This window comes from Arachis ipaensis, chromosome B10 (genome assembly GCF_000816755.2).
Source record: "Arachis ipaensis cultivar K30076 chromosome B10, Araip1.1, whole genome shotgun sequence".
Classification (NCBI taxonomy): domain Eukaryota; kingdom Viridiplantae; phylum Streptophyta; class Magnoliopsida; order Fabales; family Fabaceae; genus Arachis; species Arachis ipaensis.
In genome coordinates this window covers 129945342-129961853 of record NC_029794.2, presented here as the reverse complement: position 1 = coordinate 129961853, position 16512 = coordinate 129945342, and positions in this window count along the sequence as shown.

The following is a 16512-nucleotide window of genomic DNA, read 5'->3' as shown; positions in this document are numbered from 1 at the left end:
GAAAAAGATATAATGAAAAAATAAAATAAAAAAAAAACTTTTTATGTTTATATTAAGATGTTTAGGTTAATGGTCAAATTGTAATGGTAGCTTTGGAAAACTTAAAATTTTTGCAAAATCTCTGGAATGAAAGTTAATGTGGAAAAATCTAAAGCGTTATGCTCCAGGAAGGTTTCAGCGACAAGGAAAGAGATTTTTATCGGAGTGTCCTCTATTAGATTCGTCCAGAACTTGGACAAGTATTTAGGGGTGAACCTTAATCACTCTCGGGTGACACGCGCAACTTTCAACAATGTTCTGGACAAGATTCGGGGAAGGCTAGCCAGCTGAAAAGGGAGATTGCTTAATAAGGTGGGGCAGACTCTGTTTGCTCAATTTGGTAGTGGCTGTGATTCCTACTTACTGCATGCATGTATCTCTCTTCCCTAAAGGGATAACTATAAGATAGAATCCATGATGCAAACTTTCTATGGAAGGGTCAGGCTGATGGTAGAGGCCTGAATCTAGTTAACTGGAAGGTGTTGGTTATCCCTAAGAAGTTTGGGGGTCTGAAAATTAGAGATCCTTTTGTGCTAATATTTCTCTTCTTGGGAAGCTAGTTTGATAACTTTTTCACCATCCTGACAAGCTATAGGTTCAACTATGACGGAAAAATACCATTCCTCTAAGGATGATTGCTTCAGTCGGTCTCGAGGCAGAGGATCTTATGTTTGGAAGAGTATATGTCAACTTTGGGATATCTTAAAGGAAGGTTTTATTTGGTGCATTAGAGATTTGGAACAGAACTTTTGATTTTCTAAATGGAGAAGAGAGAGGTGACTGTGTCATGAGATGGACTATATTCACATTTCTGATTCAAATCTCCGGATCTTAGACCTTTGGTCATCTGGACAGTGGAACCTTGAGAATATCTATTCTCTTTTGAATCAGTCTCTGCAGAGCAACATTAACTCGAGGTAAGCATCAAAGTGGTCCTGAACTTATCTTCGAGGATCAAAGTAATCCCTGAACTTAAAAATTTGTCTAAATCATCCCTGAAGTTGATCTCCGGTACTCATAGTGGTCCTTCCGGTGAATTTCGTCCAGCTGGCACAACCTGAAAACTGACCTGGCGTCGTTGGTGACACGTTAGCAGCCCAAAACGACGTCGTTTGTGGGGTGGCGCCAAAAAGACATAAAACATCGTCGTTTTATGCGAAAAAAAACTCCCCTCCCTCAACGTTACACTAACGTCTCGTCTCCCACACTCAAACACACAAACACAACACAAAGCAGAGCTCTCTTCTTCTCCGTTACCCTCTTCACTGGCGCCAGTGCTATTGCAGTCACCGAAGCGTATTGATCTGCCAGTAATTGTTCTCAGTGTTGTTAGCAGCATAGACAAGCCATCCACAGTTCTCATCCTTACACACTGCTCTCATCCTTACATTATCATTCTTTTTAAACCAAATCCTCTGACCCTCCTGTATACAATACTCACGCACAGCCTCTTTGAACTCCATCTTTGTAGTAAATGTCATTCCAACAGCAAGCCTAAGCTCCCCAAACCTACCTCCATCTCTGAACACAGGAAAAACCTCATCCGAATCAACCTCCTCCAATTCATCCTCAGAGTTTGGAGGAGTCTTCAGTTCTTCTGAGTGCCATGAGTCTCCACCATCAGATTCCTCATAACCTTCATCTTGGGCATCATCATATGTTCCCATGGACCCGAACCTAGGAATTGGTCCAAAAAAACGTGCATCATCCTCAGAGCCTGAGTCAGCACACACGGGACCATCATCCTCAACCATTACAGCCCTCTTTTGTTTAGAAATTTTCTTAGCTATCCTGGTTCTCTCCTTCACATTTGTCTTTTTCTTTCCTGCTAATCTCTCCACACCCACATCTTCCTCACTAGACACTAAATCACCATCAGGCCGATATGGTTCATCCTCCTCACAACCATCACTCGCTTCACTATCTGAGGAATCCTCTGAGCTAGACAATGCCACATGTTCTGTTTGGGGCTGTTTTCCTTTACCGTTACGTCTTACACTAGTTCCACTAGCAGCTGCTCTTGTTAATGGCCTCCTTCCATATGGTTTTGGTGCTGCAGATTTTACATTCCTAGGACCTCTCCTTGGTACAGCAGACTTCTTGGTCTCTTTTGATTTCGACCATGGTTTAGGCATTTCAGTAGGTAGCGACTTTTTTTGGGTGGGTTTTTCGGCTTGGTTTTACTGGGTTGAGTCACTGTTTTTGGGGGGTGGATTGGGGTTTGACATAGGAATTGCAGTGGGGTGGGGTGTATTTTTTTTGCTGGTTTAGTAACAGTAATTGAAATAGGTGGGAGCTTTGTAGTTGAGTCTGGTTTTTGAGTGGGAATAGTGCTGTTATTTGGTGTAGAGGTTGGAGTAGATGTTGCTGTGGTGGAAATTGGCTCGGCATTATCATTGGTGGTGGGGTTTGGGGTGGGATTCAAATCCTGTATCACCAAGAGCTCCTTCCCTTTAGATGAAACTGCCTCTGCTTCCTCAATGTACAGAGGTTCTGAGACTCCATGTTCATAGTAAACATGAACAACCCCCTTGTTCTGCTGACCAAGGTATCACATCTTCAACAGCTCCTTGTCATTTGTTAAAGCCCTTAGACCATTTTGCAACGGCCTATTAGGAACCAGCCACCATGTTTGAGTGACCTTGTCATATCTAAGATCCTTGTGGTAATCTCGGACAAAGAAGACATCCAGTTTGTCTGTATCAACTCCTGGTAACTCAGAGACATCTCCACCATTGTAAGTCACACCTCCATCAACATCTGTGATGAATGATCCTCCATGGTGAAATAGGATGATAATCAAATCATCACCCATCTGCAATTTAAAAAATTTTAATCTTATATCAGCCTCCCTAAAATTCAACCACATTACCAACTTACTAACTCCATAACTAAAACTGTAACTGCAGTAAACCCTTGGACAAAAAAAAAACAAGTTTCCGTCTTAACAAAACCCCCCTTAGTTAGCCTAACCACTAAGAAACCTCCTCCTGATCAAACCCTAGCCAATACCCCAAAACAGAATCATGCATTCCGATACAAAACACTCCAAGAAAACGTTTTTTTCCCTTGTGAAGAATAGATTAACAACAAAATTCAAAAAACAGAGCTTCACCACACATTTAAATCTTTTATTGCGTACCTTTATCAGAGAAACCCGTCTTCACAACTCTCTGTCTGATGCAGATGATGAAGGCGATCCTTTGGAGCTTAGGTTCTCCACCGAAATACGCTCCAGTGACTGCAATAGCTCTGGCACCAATGAAGAGGGTAACGGAGAAGAAGAGAGCTCTGCTTTGTGTTGTGTTTGTGTGTTTGAGTGTGGGAGACGAGACGTTAGTGTAACGTTGAGGGAGGGGAGTTTTTTTTTCGCATAAAACGACGACGTTTTATGTCTTTTTGGCGCCACCCCACAAACGACGTCGTTTTGGGCTGCTAACGTGTCACCAACGACGCCAGGTCAGCTTTCCGGTTGCGCCAGCTGGACGAAATTCACCGAAAGGACCACTATGAGTACTGAAGATCAACTTCAGGGATGATTTAGACAAATTTTTAAGTTCAGGGATTACTTTGATCCTCGAGGATAAGTTCAGGGACCACTTTGATGCTTACCTCCATTAACTCTTACAACCCGGATGTTCAAGCTGGTACAGAGGTCGGTTGGTGTTGGACTGATGCAGCTTCAAAGGTTTATGACGCTCGTAGTGATTATTTGTGGCTCAGTAAGAAGATGTTTAGTTGGGAGGATAGGGAGAATTGGCTTTGGCTTTGGCATCAATATATTTCAGAAAAGCACAAATTCTTGGCCTGGCTATGTCTTCGGGAGGCTCTTTCTACTACTACATTTCATTTTAGGAGGGATATTTCGCACATGGATAGCTGTCCATGATGTTTCTCAGGTCAGGAATTGGTTTGACATTGCATTCAGGATTGTCCAAAAGCCCAGCTAGTTTGCCAAGTTTGGGAATCTCCGGTCAACCATTGAATTTGATGAGTTAGTTCTTATATAATAGCAAATAGCGCTCCTTTATATTCTTTTCTGGTCTCTGGTGAATTTGGCGTTCGAAGAATAATGAGATCTTTCATTCCCACGAGCCTTGGACCACGGACAAGGTGACTGGTATGGCTTTGTTCTTGGAAAAAGAGCTCCGGAATATTTTTGAGTTGCAACCAGTGTCTATCCCCTCCACCATTAGTGGCTCTTGGATTCTCCCCTCGGTGGGTACCTTTAAGATTAATTATGATGCTAGCTATCGTGGCAATGCTGCTCGGGTTGGTTTTGCCTGTGTTAGTAGAGATTGGAAGGAAAGGTGGCAACGAGGCTGTCTGAGAACAATTGAGAGTCATAGTATCCTGCAAGGAGAGTTGTTTACTATTTGGAGAGGCTTTCTTTTAGCCTGGAACTTGAGGCAAAGAGATATTATATGTGAGACAGACTGTGGAGGCCTTTATTATTGTCAATAATTTACAGGATTACTCTGGTTTAATTGATTTTTTGGTGTTGAAAATCCGAGATATCATGTCTTAGAAATGACGTGCTGATCTCCGGTTGATCTTGAGAGATGCAAACACAGTAGAAGGTATCATGGCAAAGACTGCAATGAGGATCCTTTCTCCCCAAGTGGAGCTTCCGTTGCCTTGGAAGAAGTTTAAAAGTAGTATTCAGCGGAACTGCCTTTCTTAAGCAGTTTCTTGTTGGTTTTTTTCTTTCTTGGTTGTTATTTGTTTTCTTTCCACTAACCAAAAGATTTTTCGAATGATTTTTTTAATCAAATTAGTCTCCAAAAGATTTAATATCAATTTTGTTTGTCATTCCATTTCTGGGCTAACAGTTTTCGTCATTGGATGTCCACGTGGGGCATTAACTGACAACTCAACAGTGACCAAAATTTTGCCGTTTTGCACAAATACCCTATTACTGAAGTAACTCTCCTATTAATCTACCACTCTTCTCTTTTTCACTACCACTTTTTTCCTTTTCACCCAAAACCAACAGAAATCACCCAAAACAGAGTGAGAAGACAAAGCTGCTCCAATTGGTCGTGGAAGCAATAATTGACGACACCGTTAGTAGTGCGACCGCTCCTTCTCGTCGCGGTCTGAGGGCCACCATTCTTCTACGGTGGTAGATGCCGTCTCGGGTGAAAGGTAAGCACCGCTAGTTCTTTCTCCTTTTCTTTGGTATGAATGTGTGGTATGATATTCATTGATTTTGAATGTTGATTGATTTTGGGTTAGGATTTTTGTGCTGGGGGTAGTTGCTGCTAGAGTTTTGCAATGGTTCACATATTTTGTATGTTAAAAAATCTGGATGCTCTGTTTTCATATGTCTGAATGCAATGTGTGTGGATAGATGAAATTTTTTGTTTTGTTTAGTTCATATAATAGGTAAGGTTTGGTGATATGGTGTTCTTTTTAGACTAAAGTAGTTATTGGAGTTTTATTGTTGAAACATAAATAAATTTTACAAAAATAAAAATAATAGAAAACAGAGTGCATTGTGTGATTTATTGTTGCTATTTTTAATTTGTAGATGAAAAATCATCCAATGACATTTGTTTTTTATCATGGTGAAAGGTTTAAGAATGATAAATGTGGATCAAAAATTTATGAACCAGAGAATACAAAGGTGTTAATGGGAGTTAAAGGAGATACTCTAGATGTTTTTTTCATAAAAGAATATTATAAGGAATTAGGATATTCATAGGTGAATAGTTGTTGCTGGAAAGTACCCAAAATGTCGCTTGAAGTTGGGTTGAGAAAATTAGAAGAAGTAGGTGCTAATTTATTGTAAATGGTGAAGGATTGTAGAAGGAATCGCAATTCGATCAACATTTACTTTGTGCATAGAGTCTCAGAGCCACACATGTTGGAGTGTATAAATGAGGATAATGATGAGTTAGCTATATTAGAGACTAACAGCACCTGTAAACACAAGGCCTCAAATACCCCCGATTGAATAAGAGATACTGTTTAAGACCCAAATCACATCAACTGTCCCATCTCAAACCACAACCTATGTCTAGGCCCAACAATACATCATCACAGCCAATGTCCCAGCCCAAATCATAGCCCATGTGTCAGCCAAAATCACAACCAAAATCACAGCTCATCTCTCAATCCAAATTATAGCATGAAACACAATTAATTATTCACAACCAACCCTTGAATTCCTCATCTCAGCCATCAAAGTCTTCTAGCTAACCCTTGAAAGCCCATTTCCAACCACCTAAGACTCATAGCCAATCCTCAAAATCTCATTTCCAACCCTCCAACACTCATAGCCAACACTTGAAGGCTTCTTCCCAGCAACCCAAACTTGTTCGGCTGCCCATTGCTCAGCCTTTTAAGAAGTATGTTGTTGGAGACAAAAACAAGAACCAGTGAAAGGCACCAATGTGACAAATACTGGTAGAGTTGATACTCTAACTCCACTTCAGGAGGACAATGACTCTCATGATTCGTACGAGAGTATCGAAGATAGTTTCTATAAGCCTATAAAGATCTTGGAAAATGGATATGAGAGTTCTAGTGATAGTGACAGTGGGGTTGTTGCTACCAAGAATTTAGGTTTAAATAAATCTGAAATCAAAGAGAGGTTTAAACCTGCATCTAGCAGAACCATTGATAAGACAATTGATACGGATGACTCTAGTTATAAGGATATTGAAGATGATGAGATATCGGATTTAGGTGATATGCAATGAATTTTGCTATATTGTTTATGGTGTTATGTAAAAATTTATTTATGAATTTGATTAGTAAATGCCTTTGTTATCAATTTTTCATAATCAGAAAGTAATGTAGAGTCTGATAGTGCATCTGATTGTGGGTCCTAGCACTCAGAATACATGAATCAAGCGTAAAATACAGGATAAAGTAAGATTAAGGCCTCCAAAATTTCACGTTGTTAAAGGAAAAGCAACAATCCCAACTTAACCACAACTGGATGCAGCTGCAACAATTCCAGTTTTGGCCGAAACAATCAAGAGTACCAGTTCTGCTACTGCGAAGAAACTAGCTAGTGTAATCCTTTTTATGCCAACTCTGGAGTTCAAACGCCCGAGAAAGAAAGACAAAGATGTGTGAGATGTGTTAGGTATTAGGGGCTGAATTATGTATTTTGTAAAGGGCTGAGAATTAGAATCTTTATACATTATAGACATATTGCTAAGTATTTTGTACAACCTTGTTCAGTTTGGAAAACTAAAACTTGATTACAGTGATGATCAAACATTATTGATTTTTATCAATTGGTTATGTGATGTTTTTGTTTAAGTGTGCAGGAAAATAATTTAATCAAAGCCGGCCCAAGAAGTAAAAGATCAAGCCCACAAACACAAACATATTGGCCAATACATATTTCAACCATATCACTCCATTCACTCAAATCTTGATCCATGAAGGATGGGACAAGATGAACCATAAGGAAGAAGGAAATCAACTTAGCCCAAATAGAGATCCAAGCCTAATTCTGTGGTGACATCCAAATCCATCTCTCTTCAACTTAGTATCTAACTGAGTAATCAACTCAAAATTCAATTGAATTTTGTTTCACTTTCACTGAATACAATCTCTCTCTTTTCTCTCTTCTTTTCCTTCCCTATCACATCAAGTTACTGAACCAAGATAGAAGAAAGAGAAAATCTCTGAAGCTAGGGCTCAGCGAGAAACCAAAAGCTTGTTCTCAATTTTAAGAAAGAAAAAGGGCTACAACAAAGAAGTAAATCCCATTCGGACAGAGCATCTTCAAAAGTTACTTTCCCCATTCATGCTTCAACAACAAACTGTGAAGAAATCTGCTGAGCTTCAAGCACAAATCAAGCAACCATGGAAAAGAAGAAGTCAATGGTGCTCTGCTTTGAATCCATGGTCCAAAACCAAACTTGGAGCCAAAGAAAAGATTCACGGTCAAGATCAAAGGAACTTGAAGAAAAAGGATGAAAGAGAAAGGTGTGTTGCATATCAAAGATTCGGCCTTCTCTCTCTCTCCACTAACCAAGCCGCTGCAAGTTATGATGAAGGAGGAAGAAGACAACCCAAGTGTAGAACTTTGTTCAAACCTTGGAGGCTTCACTCTTCTATAATAAGGGTAAACAGCTAAGGGTTGAGCAAGAGAGTAGAATAGAACACTTGGTTTGATTCTCATAGCTTCCTAAGCTGTTCTAAGTTTTTCTCCTTCATGGTTACTATTTTATATTTCTTTTTCTCAGTTTACTCTGTCTGAGTCTCATTGAAAAAGACAAACATATTGAGGTTTGTAAGAAAAAGCCAATGAGTGAAAAAAGGCAGTGAGCTAGACTTGGAGAAAAAGCCATAGTTATCTCAAAAATTCTTTGTATGTTTATCTATTTTGTGTAATGAACCTGTGGGGATTCTCTTACAAGTTGGGTTAGCACTTTGCTGTTGAAAGCTAGGTTAGAGTCCTAGTCAAGTTCGGTTTAGGTTAGAAATTGGACTTATCCCAGATAGGATTGGGTAGAATCCTAGGGAGAATTGATGATTGTAATCTATTGAAAAGATAATGAAATTCCGTCACTGTTGTGATGGAGACTGGATGTAGGCTACATTGCACTAGGTAGCTGAAACAGGATATATCTGTGTGTCAATCTCTACTCTCATATCTATTTTTGATTATGTACTATAGGAGACAAAACAAAAGTATCTCCTACTGAGTTAAGGACGAAACCAAAATATCTCTTGTATTTACATAACAGAAAGCTAGTTTACACGAGAAAAAAAAAAGGGGCCAAGATTCAACCTCCCCCCTTCTCTTAGCCACTGATAACCATCAAACCTTGTTTATCATTTGGTATAATCCAAAATTAGGTAACTTATGCTTGATATTATGAAGACTTAGTTAATATGATTGTGTTATTATGAATACTATGTTAGCATGCTTAATAGACATGCAAATGCTTCGATTTTAATATATATGATTGGACTTAATTTATCTTATAAGTAATTAAGTCTTTATTTTTATTTACTTGTTTCTAGAGTTGTGTAAACATTGGTTAAAGTAATGTCAAAACATACAGGTTGCTACTTTGTTAATGGAAAGAAAAAAAATGTCCAACTTCATTTACTAAATTTTTCAATACTCTTAACAAGATTCAACAAAATAATAAGATCATTAATACTTTTACAAATCTTTTATTTTCTCACAAATAACATACAAGGTGCTCCAACTAATGATTTTCAAAGGGATACTACAGATACTACTCTCTTCATAAAAGAATCTAATGATCATTTCATACTTGTTCAAGTGTATGTGGATGATATTGTGTTCGGATCGACAAATGAATCCTTGTGTGAAGAATTTGAAAAACTAATGACTAGTGAGTTTGATATCAGCATGATGGGAGAACTCACATTCTTCCTTGGTTTGCAAATCAAACAAACTCCTAGTGCTTGCACCAAGGTAAATATGCCAATGAATTGGTAAAAAAATTCGATTTAGGAAGTTCTAAGCCCATGAGTACACCAATGCATCCTAATACTAAAATTGACAAGGTTGAAAATGGAAAAAATATTGATGAGACTCAGTATAGAGGTAGGATTGGATCACTTATGTATCTAACATCCTCTAGGCCAGATATTGTACAAAGTGTGGGCGTGTGTTCTCGTTTTCAATCTCACCCTAAGGAATCACATCTTTTAGCTGTAAAATAGATAATTAGATACATAAAGGCACATCTGACCTTGGTTTATGGTATCCTAGAACTAATGATTTTTGTGTAGTTGGGTACTGTGATGCAGATTTTGCAGGTGACCGTGTGGAGAAAAGAAGCACTTCGGGGATGTGTTGCTTTCTTGGTCAATCCTTAAATGTTTGGTCAAGTAAAAAGCAAGCTACTGTTACTTTATCCACTGTTGAAGCTGAATACATATCATCCTCCTCATGCTATTCACAATTAATTTGGCTCAAAACTCAGCTTGCCGATTATAAACTGAAAATTAATAGTATTCCTTTACTTTGTGACAACATGAGTGCCATAAATATCTCTAAAAATTCTGTGTTGCACTTAAAAACTAAGCACATTGAGGTTAGATTTTATTCTATAAGGGAACATGTGCACAAAGGAACTATTGATATTCAATTTGTAAAATCGGAGGATCAATTGGCTGACATCTTCACAAAACTTTTGTGTGAAGATAGGTTATATAAACTAAGAACTGCCCTGGGAATGATCGATATCAAATATGTGGAATAACTGTGTCTAATATTTTTCCAGTTGTTTTTGTCTCACAGATCGCAGGGAGACAAAATTGGGCAAATGATAAACTCCTCTATAAGGCTTGAACAAGGCCTAGAAATCTTCTGAGATATGAGCTTGAAATAAAACTCAAAGTGGTCTCCAGTGATTCTTCATCACCGTTGGGCCTAAGTGAGATAAGCTTTGTTAAATGAAATGGGCCTCATACTTACCTTGATCATTAAAAATTAAAATTTTGTTTCTCTTTCTCTTTCTTCTCTATTTCAAGTCATATCTGCCAGTTATCTTTCAAATTCATCTTGTTATGTTATTTCAAAAACTACATAATTTTTTTAATTTTAAAATTCTCTTTAAAACCCGTTTTATTGGATAAATTTATGTTTTCAAGAGAAGTTTTCATTGTGCATTAAAGACGGTTTATTAATCAAGAAAACATCTCTCTTCTCCACTACTCCACTACGCCGTTCTCTCTCCTCTCTACTCACTCTTTTCTTCTTCATTATAAGAAAGAAGGTTGCTACTAGAAGAGATACTGGCACCTATATACCTCTTCGCAACCCTCCTCACTCACAGCAACCTCAATCACACACTCACATACACATTCATTCTCACTCATCTTCATCTCAGTCACCTCAACAGACGAAATCCATAGCAAGAAAGACCATTCATCCTAGGGCTTCCTCAGCACGAAAGGGGGCCGAGTCATCTCAAGCAAAGGGAGGAAAAGAAAAAGGTCCCATGCATGAAGAAGATCATCCACTATCTCCACCTCCTCGCTCTACACCTCATCCTTCAGAACAATCTGCCCTTTCTAGCCGCCCTTCAAAAGCCTCCAGAAGGCCAGTTCTCAAACCTACCAGGGAACCTCCTAACATTGACTCCCTTGACTACAAAACCAAATTTGGTAAACCTTCTCATTCTCACTATGATCCTCTCCACTTTTCTTCCTGTATGGATTATGAATTTCACAAACAAGTGCTTACAAAACATTTTTCTGTTCTACCTTTGTTATTGACCTTGAGGCTCTGGCTGAAAAAGAAATTGATTTTAAAGTTAACTTTGATCTTTTGAAATCGAAAAACTTTTTCAAGATTCGAAAACCAGTATATCCGAATTTGGTCGGAGAATTTTATGCTAACTTGCTCTTTTATGAGGGAGAAATCCACTCTTATGTAAAAGGTTGTCAAATTATTTTGAATAAGGAGACCATTAGTGATACCCTCGGTTATGAAGACATCGGAGTGAGAATATACATGTCTAGAAAATGGGATGACCATCTAGGTATCTCTCATCAGGATGCCTTGGCTAGCATTTGTGAAATTTTTTCACTTATGGATGGTATGATTCCCACCCATAAGGCTATAGGTCCTGTTATAACCCAACTACACTGAATTATCACTCACATAATTCTTTCTCAAAGTAGATCATATCAGCGAGTTACCATATGTGATATTTTAGTGTTGTATGCCATTCTGAATCTTACTCCTATTTTATTTGCCTACCTAATGATCCGTCATATGCTAGACTGTGTTAGAAGTGAGAAAAATATTTCTCTTTCTTATGGGATGTTTTTTACTTGCATCTTTGAATATTTTTCAATTAATCTGAGTAATGAGCCTGTCGAAAATAAAGTTTCATCTCTAAAGGGCGGTGGTGCAATGAAACAAGCCAAAGGAAAGGGCACCAAGACAACTAAGGATCCAGTCTTGGATGAAAGTAAAGATAAAAGCCTTCCCTCACCTTCAGTGGCTGGTACTTCTGACTCCCACAAGTACTTAATTACTGGAGAAGTCAAAGATGTCCTTCAAGAGTTTGTATCTATGACCAAACAGATGGTCCAATCAAGCAGGAAAACTCGAAAAATTGCAATTCAAACTGAGAAATCTTTGATGAAATCTCATGACAAAATTAAGGTCCTTTTGAAGCACCTTGATTCACTTGATGAGGACCAGGTAATGTCCGAGAAAGAAGAAGATATCTTGGAGACTGAAGAAGAGGAATTTGATGCCTAATTGTGTCCCCTGCTGCCCTTGGAAGTTTGACATTTTGTTGATTATGAATTATGAACTCTATTTTAATGGCACTGTGTTTCTTGGTACTTTGGATACTACTTTAAATACTATTTTATGGATGAATGTAATAGAATTAGTTTATTAACTTGTTAGTAATCTGCTTGTTTAACTTGCTATTTTGGATTGCTTAGTGACATTTTTTTCTGCAGGTTCCTTCTTTAATGACAAAAGAAAAAGAAAATGAGCTAAAAAATGGGCTGGTGAAAATAGATGCCTCTATTTTGAATATTTTGAACATGAGAAAAGGAACAAAGAAAAATGAACTGCAAAATGGACTGATAAAAATGTTTGCCTCTATTTTGAACTTGTGAAAATTCATGTTTTTGTCTCATGGCTGCCTAAGCTGATTGATGATATTTTGAAAAAGCCTTACAGGATGTAATATTTTAGAAATGTTTGCAAATCTTTTGGCTTCTTAGAAACTGTTTTCACGGGTTGATAAAAGCAGATATTTAGGGGGAGCTTAGTGATCTAAGAAAAGGGGGAGCTTCACATTAAATAAATTATCAAAGGGAAGTTTCTTACCCTCAATCTCTTTTAATTCTTTGTTTTAATAATGTTTGTCATCAAGGGGGAGATTGTTGAGTTTGGAAACTAAAACTTGATTAAAGTGATTATCAAACATTATTGATTTTTATCAATTGGTTGTGTGATGTTTTTGTTTAAGTCTGCAGAAAAATAATTTAATCAAAACCGGCTCAAGAAACAGAAGATCAAGCCCACAAAGACAAACATATTGGCCAATACATATTTCAACCATATCACTCCATTCACTCAAATTTTGATCCATAAAGGATGGGACAAGCTGAACCATAGGGAAGAAGGAAATCAACTTATCCCAAATAGAGACCCAAGTCCAATTCGGTGGTGACATCCAAACTCATTTCTCTTCAACCTAGTATTTAACCGGTTAATCAACTCAAAATTCAATTGAATTTTGTTTCACTTCTACCGAATACAATCTCTCTCTTATCTCTCTTCTTTTCTTTTCCTATCACATCAAGTTACTGAACCAAGAAAGAAGAAAGATGAAAGATTTGAAGCTAGGGCTCGGCGAGGAACCAAAAGCTTGTTTCCAATTTTAAGCAAGAAGAAGGGCTACAACAAAGAAGCAAATCTCATTCGAACAGAGCATCTTCAAAAGTTACTTTCCCCATTCGTACTTCAACAACAAACTGTGAAGAAATCTACTGAGCTTCAAGCACTAATCAAGCAACCATGGAAAAGAAGAAGTCAATGGTGCTCTGTCTTGAATCCACTGTCCAAAACCAAACTTAGAGCCAAAGAAAAGATTCATGGTCAAGATCAAAGGAACTTGAAGAAAAAGGATAAAAGAGAAAGGTATGTTGCATGTCAAAGATTCGGCCTTTCTCTCTCCACTGATCAAGCTGCTGCAAGTTCTGATGAAGGAGAAAGAAGACAACCCAAGTGTAGAATTTGGTTCAAACTTTGGAGGCTTCACTCTTCTATAATAAGGGTGAACAACCAATGATTGAGCAAGAGAGTAGAATATAGCACTTGGTTCAGTTCTCATAGCTTCCTAAGCTATTCTAAGTTCTTCTCCTTCATAGTTACTATTTTGTATTTCTTTTTCTAAGTTTAGTCTGTTTGAGTCTCATTGAAAAAGGCAAACATAGTGAGATTAGAAAAAGCCAATGAGTGAAAAAAGGCAATGAGCTAGACTTGGAGAAAAAGCCATAGTTATATCAAAAATTCTTTGTATGTTTTTCTATTTTGTGTCATGATCCTGTAGGGATTCTCTTACAAGTTGGGTTAGCACTTTGCTGTTGAAAGCTAGGTTGGAGTCCTAGTCAAGTTCGTTTTGGGTTAGAAACTGGACTTGTCTCAGATAGGATTGGGTAGAATCTTAGGGAGAATTGGTGATTGTAATCTATTGAAAAGATAGTGAAATTCTGTCACTATTGTAATGGAGACTGGATGTAGGTTACATTGCACTAGGTAGCTGAACCAGGATATATCTATGTGTCAATCTCTACTCTCATATCTATTTTTGATTCTGTACTATTGGAGACAAAACAAAAGTATCTCCTACCGAGTTAAGAGACGAAACTAAAATATCTCCTATATTTACATAATAAAAAGCTAGTTTACATGAGAAAGAAAAGGGGGCAAGATTCAACCCTCATTCTCTTAGCCACTGATAACCATCAAACCTTGTTTATCATTTGGTATAATCCAAAATTAAGTAACTTATGCTTGATATTATGAAGACTTGGTTAATATGATTGGTATTATTATGAAGACTATGTTAGAATGCTTATATAGACATGCAAATGCTTCGATTTTAATATATATGATTGCACTTAATTTATCTTATGAGTAATTAAGTGTTTATTTTTATTTACTTGTTTCTAAAGTTGTGTAAACATTGGTTAAAGTAATATAAAAAAACACAGGTTGCTACTTTGTTAATGGAAAGAAAAAAAATCCAACAATTCATTTACTAAATTTCATCAATACTCTTAACAAGATCACTAATACTTTTATAAATTTTTTATTTTCTCACAGATAACATACAAAGTGCTCCAACCACTAACATAAGCACTATTATTGGGGCAAACATGAAAATAATCAATATTTTAACTACTCTAACTACAATGGTTGTCTTTCTGCATATGTCAAGCAAAAAAAGTGAATCTCACATTAATGGTGAAGGAAATTTTAGAAACTATAGTTTATACCAATTTAAATTCACCCGATATCTTAAACAAGTGAGAACAACCTTCCTGAATTATCTAGTTTTTCAGATTTCTTAATCATAATTTTCAGCCCACAAAAACAGGTTCTATCCATGTTCATCCTCCTTCTTCGTATGAAGTAGCTAGAATCGAAGCTACCCAGTGATTGCGGTGACAACCCACCACTTCGTCCTCCACTAGCGCTCCACATCGTGACTTCTAAACCTAGGTAATGGCTCTGCACTACTGAAACACCACTTAGTAAGATAGATTAATATCTTCGTAGATTTTGGGAATTAGGGTTTATAAAATGAAATTAGGGACTATTTTAACATAATATAGTGAACATATTTTATCAGTTTTTATTTGGGCACACAGCTGTCAACACACGTGTCAGTTAACGCTTCATGTGTATTGTCGTTGACGGAAACTGTTAGCCCGAAAATGGAAGGACAAACGAGATTGATGTTAAATTTTTCGAGAATTAATTTGATTAAAAAAATTATTCGGAGACAAAAATGACAATCGAATTGTTTTTTGGAGATCAATTTAACTATTAATCTAAGATGTTTACTTTTTTATTTGTATAATTTAAGAATTATTAAATAGTAATAAGGAGCATATATATATTCTAGAATATGCTTGCACTATAATACCTTGCATTCTACCATTTAAATACCAATACACCCAAAAAAAAAAAAAATTGAATGGTTTAGATTTTTTTTTTGAATGTATTATAAAAACAATAAAAAAACAGACTCATCAACATCATATATATATGATTATAGGTTCATGTTCTTTTTCTTTCTCAACACTTGTCAACTTGTGCAAAATGAGAAGAAAGTAATATTTAAAAAATATAACATATACCAAAAGTTAGAAACTTAATTGAGCTGCCATTATGCATTGAATATTAAACACCAAATATTAGAAAGGACGAAATATACATATATTTGAAAAAAAAAATAATATTATTCGTATACTAAAATTAACTATCAATGTTTTTATATATAAATATAAATATAATTTAATTTATTTTTAATATATATTTATAATCTAATATGCTAATTTTAATATACACATAACATAATGTCTAAAAACATATATACAAAAACAACATGGAGATGCAGGCGTGAAGAGGCAGAAACAACAAGAAACGGCGGAAATGACTAAGTTTAGCGTCACAAACGCAAACAAAGACACTACAGAATATACCATATATATTTTGCTATATTTCAAAAAATACAAAACAACTAAATATTGCTAATAGTGCTAAAGGGGTGTATGTTTTGTGGGATTTTTTTCTTAAATAAAATAAAAAATTAAATAATTTTTCAAACAAAATATTTTAATTTTATTTTTTAGAATACGATTTTTTTAATATCTTGTTTGGAGAATTATTTAATTTTTTATTTTATTTAAGAAAAAAATCCATATTTTGTGTCTTAGTAATATAAAGATAGAAAACATAAAAACATATATATA